This window comes from Sciurus carolinensis, unplaced genomic scaffold (genome assembly GCF_902686445.1).
Source record: "Sciurus carolinensis unplaced genomic scaffold, mSciCar1.2, whole genome shotgun sequence".
In the NCBI taxonomy this organism is placed as follows: Eukaryota; Metazoa; Chordata; class Mammalia; order Rodentia; family Sciuridae; genus Sciurus; species Sciurus carolinensis.
The window spans coordinates 134,810-150,077 of NW_025920158.1; positions in this window are offsets into that span (position 1 = coordinate 134,810).

Genomic DNA, 15,268 nt, shown 5'->3' on the forward strand with positions numbered 1-15,268 from the left:
TTATTTTGAAAACTTCAAGTTCAAAATTACAAGCATCTAGACTCTTTAAAGCACAAGCACAAGCACAGACACATGAAGATGGGTAAAATTTCATGCAGGTTCTCTTATCAAACTAGATGTCATGAGATCTGGTTTCATTTTCCACCAATTGTTTACCTTTGAGAGGAGGCAAGTAGGTTCTCAGATATACTCCTCTTGAGGATTAACTCAGTAAAAATAAATGTTGTTTTTGAAGCTGGGCATGTCAACACACACCTGTAATCCTAGCAACCTGGAAATTTAAAGCTAGCCTGGGTGACTTAATGAGACCCTGCCTCAAAATAAAATAAAAAGATAAAGGGATGTAGCTCAATAGTATGGTGCCCCTGGGTTTAACACACAGTACAGAAAAATAAATTACCCCTAGTACCACACAGAATGTAAACTTATTTGAAAATAGATTATCTGTAGATGTAGTCAAGGTAAGATGAGGTCATCACCATTATTCTATATTTAGAAGAACCAAAATCTCCACTAGAAAACTTCTAGAACTCTAAATAAATTCAGCAAAGTAGCAGGATATAAGACACCTATCCATAAATAAATTGCATTCCTATATATCAGTGATGAGTCAACTGAAAAAGAAAGTAGGAAAACTATCCCATTCACAATACCCTAAAAAATTTGTGGATCAATTTAACAAAAAAGGTGAAAGACCTCTACAGTGAAAATTACAGAACTCTAAAGAAAGAAACTGAAGAAAACCTTAGAAGCTAGAAAGACCTCCCATGCTTTTGGACAGGCAGAAATAATATTGTCAAAATGGTCATACTACCAAAGGTGTTATATAGATTTAATGCAATTCTTATAAGGTTATGAGGGTGTTCTTCAGAGAAATTGAAAAGTCAGTCATTAAATTCATTTGGAAAAATAAGAGACTGAGAATAGCCAAATCAGTCCTCAGTGAGAAAAGTGCAGCTGGAGGCATTATAATATAAGAACTGAAATTGTAATACAGAGCTATAGTAACAAAAATGGTATGGAATTAGCATAAAAACAGACATGTAGACCAAGAGAACAGAAGACACAGACAAACCAAAACATATACATTTATCTCATACTACACAAAGGTGCCATAAATGTATATAGGAGAAAAATAGCCTCTTCAGTAAATGGTGCTTGGAAAACTGAAATCCATATGTAACAAAATGAAATTAGAACTGCATATCTCACCATGCAAAAAATCAACTGAAAGAGGATAATGGACCTGTGCCTACTAGAAGAAAAAGTAGGTCCAATTTTCCATCTTGTCAGGTTAGGAACCAAAATCCTCCACAAGACTCCTAAAGCACAAGAAGTGAAATAAAAAATTAGTAAACTGGATGCCATCAAACTGATGCTGTGATGTTTCACAGCACCAGCAAAAATCAAGAATGTGAAGTGAGAGTCTACAGACAGGAAGAAAAAGTTTTCCACCTTCATCTCAGATAGAGTATTAATATACAGGATATATAGAAAACAAAAAAAGTAACACAAAAAAGATAACCCAATCAATAAATGAACAAAGGAAATGAACAGAAACTTCACAGAACAAGAAATAAGATCACTCAACAAAGATATGAAAAAAAATGTTCATCATCACTAGCCATTAGAGAACTACAAATTAAAACTACACTGAGATTCCATCTCACTCTAGTCAGAATGGCAATTATCAAGAGTACAAGTATCAATAAATGTTGATGAGAAGGTAGGGAATAAGGTACACTCATACATTGTTGGTAGGACTGAAAATTGGTACAACCACTCTGGAAAGCAGTATGGAGATTCCTCAGAAAACTTGGAATGGAATGACCCAGTTATTCCACTCTTCAGCATAACCCCCGAGGACTTAATATCAGCATACTATAGTGATACTGCCATATCGATGTTTATAACAGCTCAATTCATAATACCTTAGCTATGGAACCAACCTAGGTATCCTTCAACAGATGAATGGATAAAGAAATTGTGGCACATTTACACAATGGAATATTGCTCAGTCATAAAGAAGAATGAAATTATAGCATGTGCTGCTAAATGGATGGAACTGGAAACTATAATGTTAAGCAAAATAAGCCAATCCCCCAATCAAAAGTCCCAATGTTCTCTCTGATATGCAAATGCTGACTTATAATAGGCTGGGTGAGAGAGGGATTTTGGGAAATTCAACAGATGGTACAGGATGGAGTGGGGAAAGAGGGGGATGGGAATAGGAAAGACAGTAGAATGAATGGACATAACTTTCCTATGTTTATATATTAATACACAACCACCGTAAATCCACATCATGTACAACCACAAGAAAGGGATGTTATAGTCCATGTATTATAATGTCAAAATACACTCTACTGTCATGTATAACTAAGAAGAACAATTAAAATATATAAATCAAAAATTGACAGAATATGGGCTGGGGTCTATCTCAGTGGTAGAATGCTCATCTAGCATGTACGAGGTACTGGGTTTCATTCTGAGCACCACAAATAGAAAACAAAATAAAGGTACAAGGTGTACAACCATAGAAACAAAATTATGTACCCCATTTGTGTACAATGAATCAAAATGCAGTCTGTAAAAAATTAAAAGCTAAATAAAAATAATAAAAAAATAAAATGTAGAATAAAACAATGAGATAATAAAAAAATAAATCCAAACATCTAATTTTACAAAAATAAAACATAAAAAATAAAGGTACAAGCTACACTTTGCTACACTTTTCAAAAAAAAATTGACACAATGTATAGGAAACATAATTATATTTAGAGATTTTAACATACATCTTTCAAAAAATAAAGAATATAGATGAAGTTATCAGGGTAACCCTAATCTGGTGGAGGGGTTATAAAAGGGAAATTTGGACACAGACACAGACATGCACAGAGGGAAGGCAAAGAGGAAATCTGACAATTGGATTTGAGAATTTTACTCTCCAGACCTGTGAAAAAATAAGTCTCTGCTTTTTAAACCATTCAGTTTTGCCTGGCATGGTGGCACACACTTGTAATCCTAGCAGCTCAGGAGGCTGAGGCAGGAGGATTGAAAGCTAATCTTAGCAAGACTCTGTCCCAAAATTAAAAATAAAAAAAAAAACTGGGGATGTGACTCAGTGGTTAATCACCCCGAATTCAATCCTGGTGCCAAGAAACAATAAACAAAAAGCCCAGTCAGTCTGCCCTATTTGGCAGGCCTAGGGAATGAGTACACCAGTAACAATTACTTCTCCCTGTCACCCCCAGGGAGCCTAAATTCCACTCTCTCTAGGAATGTGTCTATTCTAGGTGCCACTAGAAGCAAAATCATACAAATTTTGTCCATTGGAACTGGCTCATTTCCCTTATCATAAATTCCTCAAGGTTCATCAATATTGTACCATGTATCAGAATTTTGTTTATTTTTATAGATGAAAATATCCATTGTATGACCAATGAATATATGCAGTTTTCTGTTGATGGACATGTGGGTGTTTTCTATCTTTTTATTGGGGATAATGATGCTATGAATGTAAACAAGTATCTATTCAACAATTCTTTGGGGTGTTTACCTAGGGGTTGAATTGCTGGGTATGTAGTCTAGTTTGCTACTTTCATGCTGCTTTGGGGGGTCATATATATGCAAGGACTACATGCCCAAAGTTAAAAAAGAAAACTTTTTCTGTTTTTCTTTTTAAGTTTTATGGATTTGGACCTTATATTTAGGTCCATGGATGATCCTTTGGGAACCAATTTTAATGTATGTAAGGGTCTACATTCTCTTTTAAAACCAACCTTCTTTCCTTTCCTTTTTCCTTTCCTTTCCTTTCCTTTCTTCCTTCATTCCTTCCTTCCTTCCTCCCTCCTTGCCTTCTTCCTTTCCTTCCTTCCTCTTCTTTACTTCCTTCCTTCCTCCCTTCTTTCCTTCCTTCCTCCCTCCTTCCCTCCCTCTCTCTGTACCAGAGATTGAATTCAGGGACACTCAACCACTGAGGCACATCTCCAGTCTTTTTCTGTATTTTATTTAGAGACAGGGTCTCACTGAGTTTCTTAGGGTCTCACTAATTTTCTGATTCTGTCTTTGAACTCGTGATCATCCTGCCTCAGTCTTGTGAGCCACTGGGATTACAGGCGTGCAGCACTACACCTGCCTTCTTTCTTTCTTAATTCTTTATCATCTGGCAATCCAATTTGTTCACTATGTGTTGGAAAGACAAGCTTTACTTCACTGAGTAAAATGTTGTAAAAATTAACAAACAAAAAAACTAAAAAATCACGTTTCTAGTCAATTTGAAGTAACAATGTCCATGTTTACAGTCCTGTCTGAAACCAGAGGATAAAACATAAGAAACAGTTGTCCAGATGCTTGGGCTCACTGACCTTGAGAGATGGGAAACAAAACAATTATCTCTGCAGTTCCCCTCGTTAATAACCCTGAGTGTCTCCAGGACAGGGAACAGAGGGAAACTTGGTGGAGACCAGTGGATTCTGCAGGCAATAAATAACTGAGCATGAGGAGAACAAGGCAGAATACCAGTGAGGAGAGAGCACAGAAACCTCTGGAAATTGCATAGTCATCCTTTGGCACCCAGCCTAGAAGTGACCAGTATACACAGGTGAGGATGACACCAAAGCCTGGGAAAGAGAACAATTCAGAAGGACTGGACTCACATGTGATCAACAAAAGTGCCTGCTCACCGGTCAGCTAGCTTGGTGCTTCATGAGGCACTGTGTAAACAAAAGGTTCTTGCCTAAGCAGTGGCAGTAACTAGCCCCATGCTGACCATTGCTCTAGTTCAAACAGAGCTCAGAAGCGAGCCCTGAAAAAACAGATCTGCTTCCAAGTAATTTCACTGTCTGAACAAGCACAAGAATATGCTCAAAATAAAAAATATCCAGCACCCCAACTTATATGTCTTGTATCCAGTAAAAATGTATCAGGTATGCAACAGGAAACTATGACAAAACAAGGACAAATTCACCCTTGCCTTGTTCCCAGTCCTAGGCAGGAAGTATGTGGACTTTCTACATTTGATATGGTGTTTCTCCATTTGATATGATGTATGCTGCAGATTTTTTTTTTTTTTTTTTTGGTACCGGGGAGTGAACCCAGGGACACATATCCATTGAACCACAACCCCAGAACCTTTTGTATGTTATTTAGAAACAGGGTCTCAGTGAGTTGCTTAGGTCCTAGCTAAGTTCCTGAGGCTGGCTTTGAGCTCAAAATTCTCCTGCCTCAGCTTCCTGAGCTGCTGAGATTACAGGTGTGGGCCACTGAGTCCAGTTGTAGCAGAATTTTGAAAATGCCTTTCCTATGTAGAGGAAGATCCTTCCTGTTCCTTGTTCACTGAGAGTTTTAACCACACATGAATGTTAGATATTTGTTAAATGTCTTTTGTGTACATAAAATGATGACATATTTTTCCTTCATTATATTAACATGGTGACTCAATTAAATTTTAATAACAGCTTTAACATACGATTCACATATCAAACACTTGACACATTCAGAGCATGTAATGAACTGTTTTTCAGTGTTCTCACAGAGCAAGGTAACCACTGCCACAAACTTAAGAATTTTCATCACCCTGAACACAAAACCTGTGCCCTTAGCATTCTCTTTTCATTTTACCATTCCCTGGGCAGCCACTGATTTATTTTAACTAAATTTGTCTATTCTTAATACATGGAGTCATATGATATGCAGTCTTTTGTGACAAGATTACTTTACTTAGCATGTTTTCCAGAATACCTCATATTCTATTAATGTATCAGTTTTTCATTTCTTTTCATTGGCAAATAATCCTTTGTTAGTTCTACTCTCTTTTATTTATTTATTTGTCAGATAATGGACTATTATTTCCACTTCTTGGTAATGTTGTCATGTGAACCTATTGTTTGAAAATCTTTCAAATGTACCTAGGTATCAAATTGCCAGGTCATGTGCTACCTCCATGTTCAACCTTGAGAGGACCTGCCAGAGTATATTTCAAAATGGCTGCAGCACATTCTTATCCCCCTCAGTGTATGAGGGTCCCAGTGTCCTCATATCCTCAACAGTAATTTGCATTGTTTCTTTAGATTATGGCCTTCCTAGTGGGTGTGAATTGGCAGTGTGGCACATGATGTCCAGAATATTTTGCCACTGCACCTGGTCTTCTTTCCCACTGTACAGTAAGCCCATAGTGAGAGAACATTCACAAATAAGGCAAATTTAATTTCAATGCAGTTAAGCATGGAGCAGGAGTATCAAATCCACCTCCCTAGGGAGGGTTGGGGATATTAATTGGATAAAAAAGCCAAGCAATTTAAGGTGTGGGGAAAGGTAATTGTAGGTGAAGTAAACAGTGATCTGCACATGTGTGATCAAGCTCCATTACTCTTTATAGGACACATGTTCAGAAAATGGCAGAGTTGACATGATCTAAGGGTTTGGATTTTGGCCTCCTGTCCTCAAAATGTCACCCAGTGAACACTTGTTCAGACCCAAATGAAGAGGTGATAGATTTGACAGAAAAGGTCTTCAAGAATGTGAAAAATAACCCAGGCAACCATTATCAGCATACTCCAACAGGTCAGAGTTGTTTATCTAGAGTAAAATGTTAGTGGAAGAATATACAAGCATATTTATCAGCTGTGTGACTTCCAAAAGTAGTGATTTTTGAAGTCAACTAGAGGTAAATAACTCAATGCAAATAAAATCAGAGAAATTGTTTATTTCAAGTTTCATTTTCATGTGTTCACCAGAACGATTTATATTTTCCTTGGAAAAATGTTGATTGAGATTCTTTGTCCATACTACATTTGGGTTGACTTTTGATTATTGGGTGGTGGGAGTACATGATATATTTTAGGTACAAATTCACTACTGAATTTCACTTCAAAATATTTTCTCTCACTTTCTAAGTTGCCTTTTCCTTTTATTTATTTATTTATTTTTTTTGATACCAGGGGTTGAACCACTAAGTCACATCCCCAGCACTTTTTATATTTTATATTAAGACAGGGCCTCACTAAATTGCTAAGACTGACTCTGAACTTGTAATTCTCCTGTCTTAGCCTCCTGAGCACTGAGATTACAGGCATGCAGCACCATTGCTGGCTTCTTTCCACTTTCTTGGTGGTTTATTTTGAAACACAGTTTTTATTACTTGAAGTCAAAGTTGTTTTTCTTTTTTTAATTATTTGTTTATTTTTTTATTATAGTACACAAATGGGATACATGTTGTTTCTCTATTTGTACATGGTGTAAAGGCATATCATTTGTGTAATCATAAATTTACATAGGATAATGTTTGATTCATTCTGTTATTCTTTTCCCTTTCCCCCACCCCTCTCACCCCTCTTTTCCCTCTATACAGTCCTTCCTTCCTCATTCTTGCCCCCCTCCCTAAACCTAACTCTAACCCTAACACTAACTCTTCCCACCCCCCATTATGTGTCCTCATCCACTTATTAGCGATATCATTCTTCCTTTGGTTTTTTGAGATTGGCTTATCTCACTTAGCATGATATTCTCCAGTTTCATCCATTTGCCTGCAAATGCCATAATTTTATCTTTCTTTATGGCAGAGTAATATTCCATTGTATATATATACCACATTTACTTTATCCATTCATCAATTGAAGGGCATCTAGGTTGGTTCCACAATCTGGCTATTGTGAACTGAGCAGCTATGAACATTGATGTGGCTGTATCTCTGTAATATGCTGATTTTAAATCCTTTGGGTATAGGCCAAGGAGTGGGATAGCTGGGTCAAATGGTGGTTCCATTCCAAGTTTTCTAAGGAGTCTCCATACTGCTTTCCAGAGTGGCTGCACTAATTTGCAGCCCCACCAGCAATGTATGAGTGTACCTTTCTCCCCACATCCTCGCCAACACCTGTTGTTGCTTGTATTCTTGATAATCGCCATTCTAATTGGGGTGAGATGGAATCTTAGGGTGGTTTTGATTTGCATTTCTCTTATTACTAGAGATGTTGAACATTTTTCCATATGTTTGTTGATTGCTTGTAGATCTTCTTCTGCTAAGTGTCGATTCATTTCCTTAGCCCATTTGTCGATTGGATTATTTGCATTCTTGGTGTAGAGTTTTTTGAGTTCTTTATAGATTCTGGAGATTAGTGCTCTATCTGAAGTATGATTGGCAAAGATTTTCTCCCACTCTGTAGGCTCTTTCTTTGCATTGCTGATAGTTTCCTTTGCTGAGAGAAAGCTTTTTAGTTTGAATCTATCCCAGTTATTAATTCTTGCTTTTATTTCTTGTACTATTGGAGTCCTGTTGAGGAAGTGTGGTCCTAAGCTGACATGTTGAAGCTCTGGACCTACTTTTTCTTCTATAAGATACAAGGTCTCTGATCTGATTCCGAGATCCTTAATCCATTTTGAGTTTAGTTTCGTGCATGGTAAGAGATATGGGTTTATTTTCATTCTGTTGCATATGGATTTCCAATTCTCCCAGCACCATTTGTTGAAGAGGCTATCTTTTCTCCATTGCATATTTTTGGCCCCTTTGTCTAGTATGAGAAAATTGTATTTATTTGGATTTGTGTCCGTGTCCTCTATTCTGTACCATTGATCCACCTTTCTATTTTGGTACCAATACCATGCCGTTTTTGTTACTATTGCTTTGTAGTAGAGTTGAAGATCTGGTATTGCGATACCCCCTGCTTCACTCTTTCTGCAAGGATTGCTTTAGCTATTCTGGGTTTTTTATTCTTCCAGATGAATTCCATAATTTCTTGCTCTATTTCTGTAAGGTACATCATTGGGATTTTAATTGGGATTGCACTGAATCTGTATAGCACTTTTGGTAGTATGGCCATTTTGACAATATTAATTCTTCCTATCCAAGAACATGGGAGATCTTTCCATCTTCTGAGGTTTTCTTTAATTTCTTTCTTTAGTGTTCTGTAGTTTTCATTGTAGAGGTCTTTCACCTCTTTTGTGAGATTGATTCCCAAGTATTTTATTTTTTTCGAAGCTATTGTGAATGGGGTAGTTTTCCTAATTTCTCTTTCTGCAGATTCATCGCTTATGTATAGAAATGCCTTAGATTTATGTGCATTGATCTTATATCCCGCTACTTTACTGAATTCACTTATGAGATCTAACAGTTTTCTGGTGGAATTTCCTGGTTCCTCTAAGTATACAATCATATCATCAGCAAATAGGGATAGTTTGAATTCTTCTTTTCCTATTCGTATCCCTTTAATTTCTTTGGTCTGTCTAATTGCTCTGGCTAGAGTTTCAAGGACGATATTGAATAGAAGTGGTGAAAGAGGGCATCCCTGCCTTGTTCCAGTTTTTAGAGGGAATGCTTTCAGTTTTTCACCATTTAGAATAATATTAGCCATGGGCTTAGCGTAGATGGCCTTTACAATGTTAAGGAATGTTCCCACTATCCCTATTTTTTCTAGTGTTTTGAGCATGAAGGGGTGCTGTATTTTATCAAATGCTTTTTCTGCATCTATTGAAATAATCATGTGATTCTTGACTTTAAGTCTGTTGATATGGTGAATTACATTTATTGATTTCCTGATGTTGAACCAACCTTGCATCCCTGGGATGAAACCCACTTGATCATGGTGCACTACCTCTTTAATATGTTTTTGTATGCGATTTGCTAAAATTTTGTTGAGAATTTTTGCGTTGATGTTCATTAAGGATATTGGTCTGAAATTTTCTTTCCTCGATGTGTCTCTGTCTGGTTTAGGTATCAGGGTAATATTGGCTTCATAGAATGAGTTTGGGAGGGTTCCCTCCTCTTCTAATTTATGGAATACTTTGAGCAGTATTGGAATGAGCTCTTCTTTAAAAGTTTTGTAGAACTCGGCTAAGAACCCATCTGGTCCTGGACTTTTCTTTGTTGGTAGGCTTTTGATGACTTCTTCTATTTCATTACTTGAAATTGGTCTATTTAAATTGTGTATGTCCTCCTCCTTCAGTTTAGGCAATTCATATGTCTCTAGAAACCTGCTGTTGTCTTTGAAATTTTCTATTTTGTTGGAGTATAGATTTTCAAAATAGCTTCTAATTATGTTTTGTATTTCAGTCGTGTCTGTTGTGATATTTCCTTGTTCATTACGAATTTTAGTGATTTGGGTTTTCTCTCATCTTCTCTTTGTTAGTGTGGTTAAAGGTTTATCAATTTTGTTTATTTTTTCGAAGAACCAACTATTTATTTTGTCAATTTTTTGTATTTTTTCTTTTGTTTCAATTTCGTTGATTTCAGCTCTGAGTTTGACTATTTCCTGTCTTCTACTACTTTTGGTGTTGGTCTGTTCTTCTTTTTCTAGGGCTTTGAGCTGTAGTGTTAGGTCATTTACTGGTTGAGTTTTACTTCTTTTATTAAATGCGCTTCATGAAATAAATCTTCCTCTAAGTACTGCTTTCATAGTGTCCCAGAGATTTTGATATGATGTTTCTTTATTCTTGTTTACCTCTAAGAATTTTGTAATTTCCTTCCTAATATCTTTTGTTATCCATTCATCATATAATAGCATATTGTTTAATCTCCAGGTGTTGGAGTAGTTTCTGTTTTTTACTCTTTCATTTATTTCTAACTTCAATCCATTATGATCTGATAGAATACAAGGTAGTGTCTCTATCTTCTTGTATTTGCTGACATTAGCTTTGTGGCCTAATATATGGTCTATTTTAGAGAAGGATCCATGTGCTGCTGAGAAGAAAGTGTATTCGCTCTTGGTTGGATGGTATATTCTATAAATGTCTGTTAAGTCTAAATTATTGATTGTGTTATTGAGATCTATGGTTTCTTTGTTCAATTTTTGTTTGGAAGATCTGTCCAGTGGTGAAAGAGGCGTGTTAAAATCACCTAGTATTATTGTGTTATGGTCTATTTGGTTTATAAAATTGAAAAGGATTTTTTTAACATACATGGATGAGCCACTGTTTGGGGCATAGATGTTTATGATTGTTATATCTTCCTGATTTATGCTTCCCTTAAGCAGTATGAAATGTCCTTCCTTATCCCTTCTGACTAACATTGGCTTGAAGTCCACATTATCTGAAATGAGGATGGATACTCCAGCTTTTTTGCTGAGTCCATGTGCATGGTATGTTTTTCCCCATCCTTTCACCTTTAGTCTATGGGTATCTCTTTCTATGAGGTGAGTCTCTTGCAAGCAACATATTGTTGGATCTTTCTTTTTAATCCAATCTGCAAGTCTATGTCTTTTGATTGATGAATTGAGGCCATTAACATTCGGGGTTATTATTGAGATATGATTTGTATTCCCTGTCATTTGGTTAATTTTTAAAATTATCTTTATTTATTTCTTTTTTGACACATCTTGGTTCCTCCTTTATTTGACAGTTCCTTTAGGATAATTCCTCCCTTTGCTGATTTGCTTCTTTGTTTTTTATTTCTTCCTCATGAAATATTTTGCCGAGAATGTTCTGTAATGCTGGCTTTCTTTTTGTAAATTCTTTTAGCTTTTGTTTATCATGGAATGATTTTATTTCATCGTCAAATTTGAAGGTAAGCTTTGCTGGGTGTAAGATTCTTGGTTGGCATCCATTTTCTTTCAGAGCTTGAAAAATGTTGTTCCAGGCCCTTCTAGCTTTTAGGGTCTGGATTGAAAAATCTGCTGATATCCGTATTGGTTTCCCTCTGAATGTAATTTGGTTCTTTTCTCTCACAGCCTTTAAAATTCTGTCTTCATTTTGTATATTCGTTATTTTCATTATAATGTGCCTTGGTGTGGGTCTGTTGTAATTTTGTGTATTTGGAGTCCTATAAGCCTCTTGAACTTGATTTTCCATTTCATTCTTCAGATTTGGGAAATTTTCTGATATTATTTCATTGAATAGATTGTTCATTCCTTTGGTTTGTTTCTCTAAGCCTTCCTCAATCCCAATAATTCTCAAATTTGGCCTTTTAATGATATCCCATAGTTCTTGCAGATTCTGTTCATGATTTCTTACCATCTTCTCTGTTTGTTCAACTTTGTTTTCGAGGTTAAATATTTTGTCTTCAATATCTGTAGTTCTGTCTTCCAGGTGTTCTATCCTATTTGTTATGCTTTCTATGGAGTTCTTAATGTGGTTTATTGTTTCCTTCATTTCAAGGATTTCTGTTTGGTTATTTTCAATATCTCTAACTCTTTATTGAAATGATCTTTTGCTTCCTGAATTTGCTCTGTTAACTGTCGATTGGTGCGATCATTCAATGCCTGCATTTGCTCTTTCATATCATCATTCAATGCCTGCATTTGCTGTTTCATCTCATCGTTTGCTTCCCTAATCATTTTAATTATGTACATTCTGAACTCCCTTTCTGTCATTTCTTCTGCCATGCTGTCGTTGGATTCTATTGATATAACATCTAGATTTGTTTGGGGCATTTTCTTCCCTTGTTTTCTCATATTGTTCAGGAATCAGTGGATCATTAAGATATTGCAGATTTCCTCTATTGACTTATAATGTCCCTGAAGATTGCTAGTATATCCCTTCTTATCCTTCAGTAGCCTGCAGTCTTGGAGGAAGTTGATAATGCGGAGCTCCATGAAGAAGCTGCCTCTCTAGGGTGGTGGCCCTCAGGTGGCATATATTCCCTGCTAGTGGTCAGAGGTGTCTCCACTTGTTGACCAATGGTCATCCAACGGGGAACTAGGCTGCGGGCTGAGGCAAGTCCTGTTTGTGCCTTAGTCTCTGGTTTTACCGTCCCTGTGGCAAAACCTCTCCCGTTAGGGAAGACTCACCTGGTGGGAATGTCTCGCTGGTCAGTTCCCCTCCTAGAGATTCCCCTCAATCTACAACTACCGCCTGGGCTGGGCTGTCTTCCTCTGCAACGTTCCCAGGGGCCCAGACCTACCTCCTTGGCCTGGGAGCCTCACCCTCTGCAGGCGAGTCTCCTTAGGCTGCCTCTCCCAGATAATCTGCCTGCAGTCCTGGAAACTTCGCTCCACCCCTAGGCGTGTCTCTGTGCAGCTCTTCCAGCAAGAAGCCACCTAGCTCCTGGGACCCTACTCTGCACCTAATCGCCTGGCTATGCGGCCCCTCCTCTGAGCTGCCACCTGGAGCCCTGTACAATAGCTCTGATACCCCGAGACCCGCCACACACCTCCTCCACCGGACAGCAGCCCAGTTTCCGACACAGTCACTAGGAGTCCAAGCAACTCACTTCGCGTCTCCTCCTCCCGCCAACCTCCCATAGCCCTAGGCAGTCACTCCAAGCCCAAGTGACCCGCCCTGTTCTTCCTCCTCCCCCTCAGGGTAGCCCCCCGGGTGTTCAGGGGCGGTGGCTCCGAGACCAAGTGACCCACCGCGCTCCTCCTCCAGGCAGGCCACCGGTGTTCAGGAGCGGTCGCTTTGAGTGCAATCAACTCACCACTCGCCTCCTCCTCTGGCAACCGCCTGTGGCTCTGATGCAGTCACTCCTAGACCAAGCGACCCACCGTGCTTCTCCTCTTCCTCCGGGCAACCCCCCGAGTGTTCAGAAGCGGTTGTTCTGTCCAAACAGCTCGCGATGCAGCTCCTCCTCTGGCAACCGCCTGTGGCTCTGATGTAGTCACTCCTAGACCAAGTGACCCACCGTGCTCCTCCTCTTCCTCTGGGCAACCCCCCGGTGTTCAGAAGCGGTCGTTCTGGGTCTAAACAGCTCGCCACGCAGCTCCTCCTCCGGCAGCTGCCCAGAACCCCAGTGGTTGCTCCGAGTCCAAGCGCTGTGCTGAGCCGCCTCCTCTACGATGATCCCAGTTGTCCGTGTTTACCGCTCCAGTGGGGGGAGGGTGTCTTGCCGAGCCACTCCACTTCACAAATTCCCTGCATTCCGGGGCTACCGCCCCATCCGGGACGCCTCCCCAATGGGAGAGACTCACCCGGCAGCTTTGAGTCTCTCACTATCTCCTCTTTTGAATCCTGCGTCCTGGAGCAACGTGAAATGCAGCCGCCCTCTAGGCCACCATCTTGAAACTCCAGTTGTTTTTCTTTTGATGTCATATCTCAGAAACCACTGCTTATTCCAATGTCACAATGATGTATGCCTTAATTTTCTTCTGTTTTAGCTAACTTTTAATTCTTTAGTCCATTTTTGAGTTAGATTTTGTATACAATGTGAGGCAGATGGTCCAAATTTATTCTTCTGTACTTGTCTTGTCATATATGTGTGTATTTCTGGAATTTCATTTCTATTCCATCCATCTATGCTTATCCTCATTCTGGTGTCACACTGCCTTAATTAGTTTTGTAGTGTTTCAAAATCAGTAAGTGAAATTCCTCCCCAAATAGTTGTTTTTCAAAAACTGGCTATTTAAATCTGCCAGATCAGCATGTCAATTTGTATGAAGAAGCCGATAAGGATTTTCAAAGGGGTTGCGCTCCATATATAAGTCATTTTAATGAATACTTCCATTTTAATAAGTCTTCTGATCCATGAATGTGGAATGCATTTCCATACATTTAGAATTTCTTTAATTTCTTTATTTTGTACATTCAGAATATAATTGTTACGGGTAAAACATCATTTCAGAAGATGCTGAATTACTGATTTCTCGGATGTGTGAATGGAATCTTCTTTTTAACATCTTTTACATTTTTTTTAGTTGAAAATGGACACAGTACTTTTATTTCATTTGTTTATGTGGTGTTGAGGATTGAACCCAGTGCTTCACGCATACTAAGCAAGCACTCTATCAGTGAGCTACAACCCCAGCCCATGAATGTGATCTTATTTGGAAAGTAGGGTCTTTATTGTTCTGGGTTACAATAAATTCACTAGGGCTGGATCCTAATCCAATAGGATTGTTACCTTTATAAATAGGGAAAATGGACACAGAGAGAGGAAGCATAACGTGTCAGAGGTAGTACAACAGAAGTCAAAGAATGCCAGAGACTGCTGTTAAACAAATTGCTGAAACAAATTGTCCCTAACAGAAGGAATTAACCCTGCTAACATCTTGATCTTGAACTTCTAGGCCTCAAGATATATAAGACAAAAATTTTCTGATGTTTAAGTTATCACGTTTGTTTTACTTTTCATAGTAGTCCTAGCAAATTAATACAATGGTTTGTATTTTGTTAAATTTATTCTTAAGCATTTTTTTTCTTTTTGATGCTTTTGTAAATGGATTTGTACTCCTATTTTTCTATTTGTTCATTTAAAATATGTGGAAATACACTTGGGTTTTATATATTAATATTATAATCCTGAAATCTTGTTAAACATGATAATTCTAATAGTATATTCCTTGGGAAATTCCATGTACAGAATCATGTCATCTGCAAATAGGTTAGTTTTACTTCTTCCTTTTCA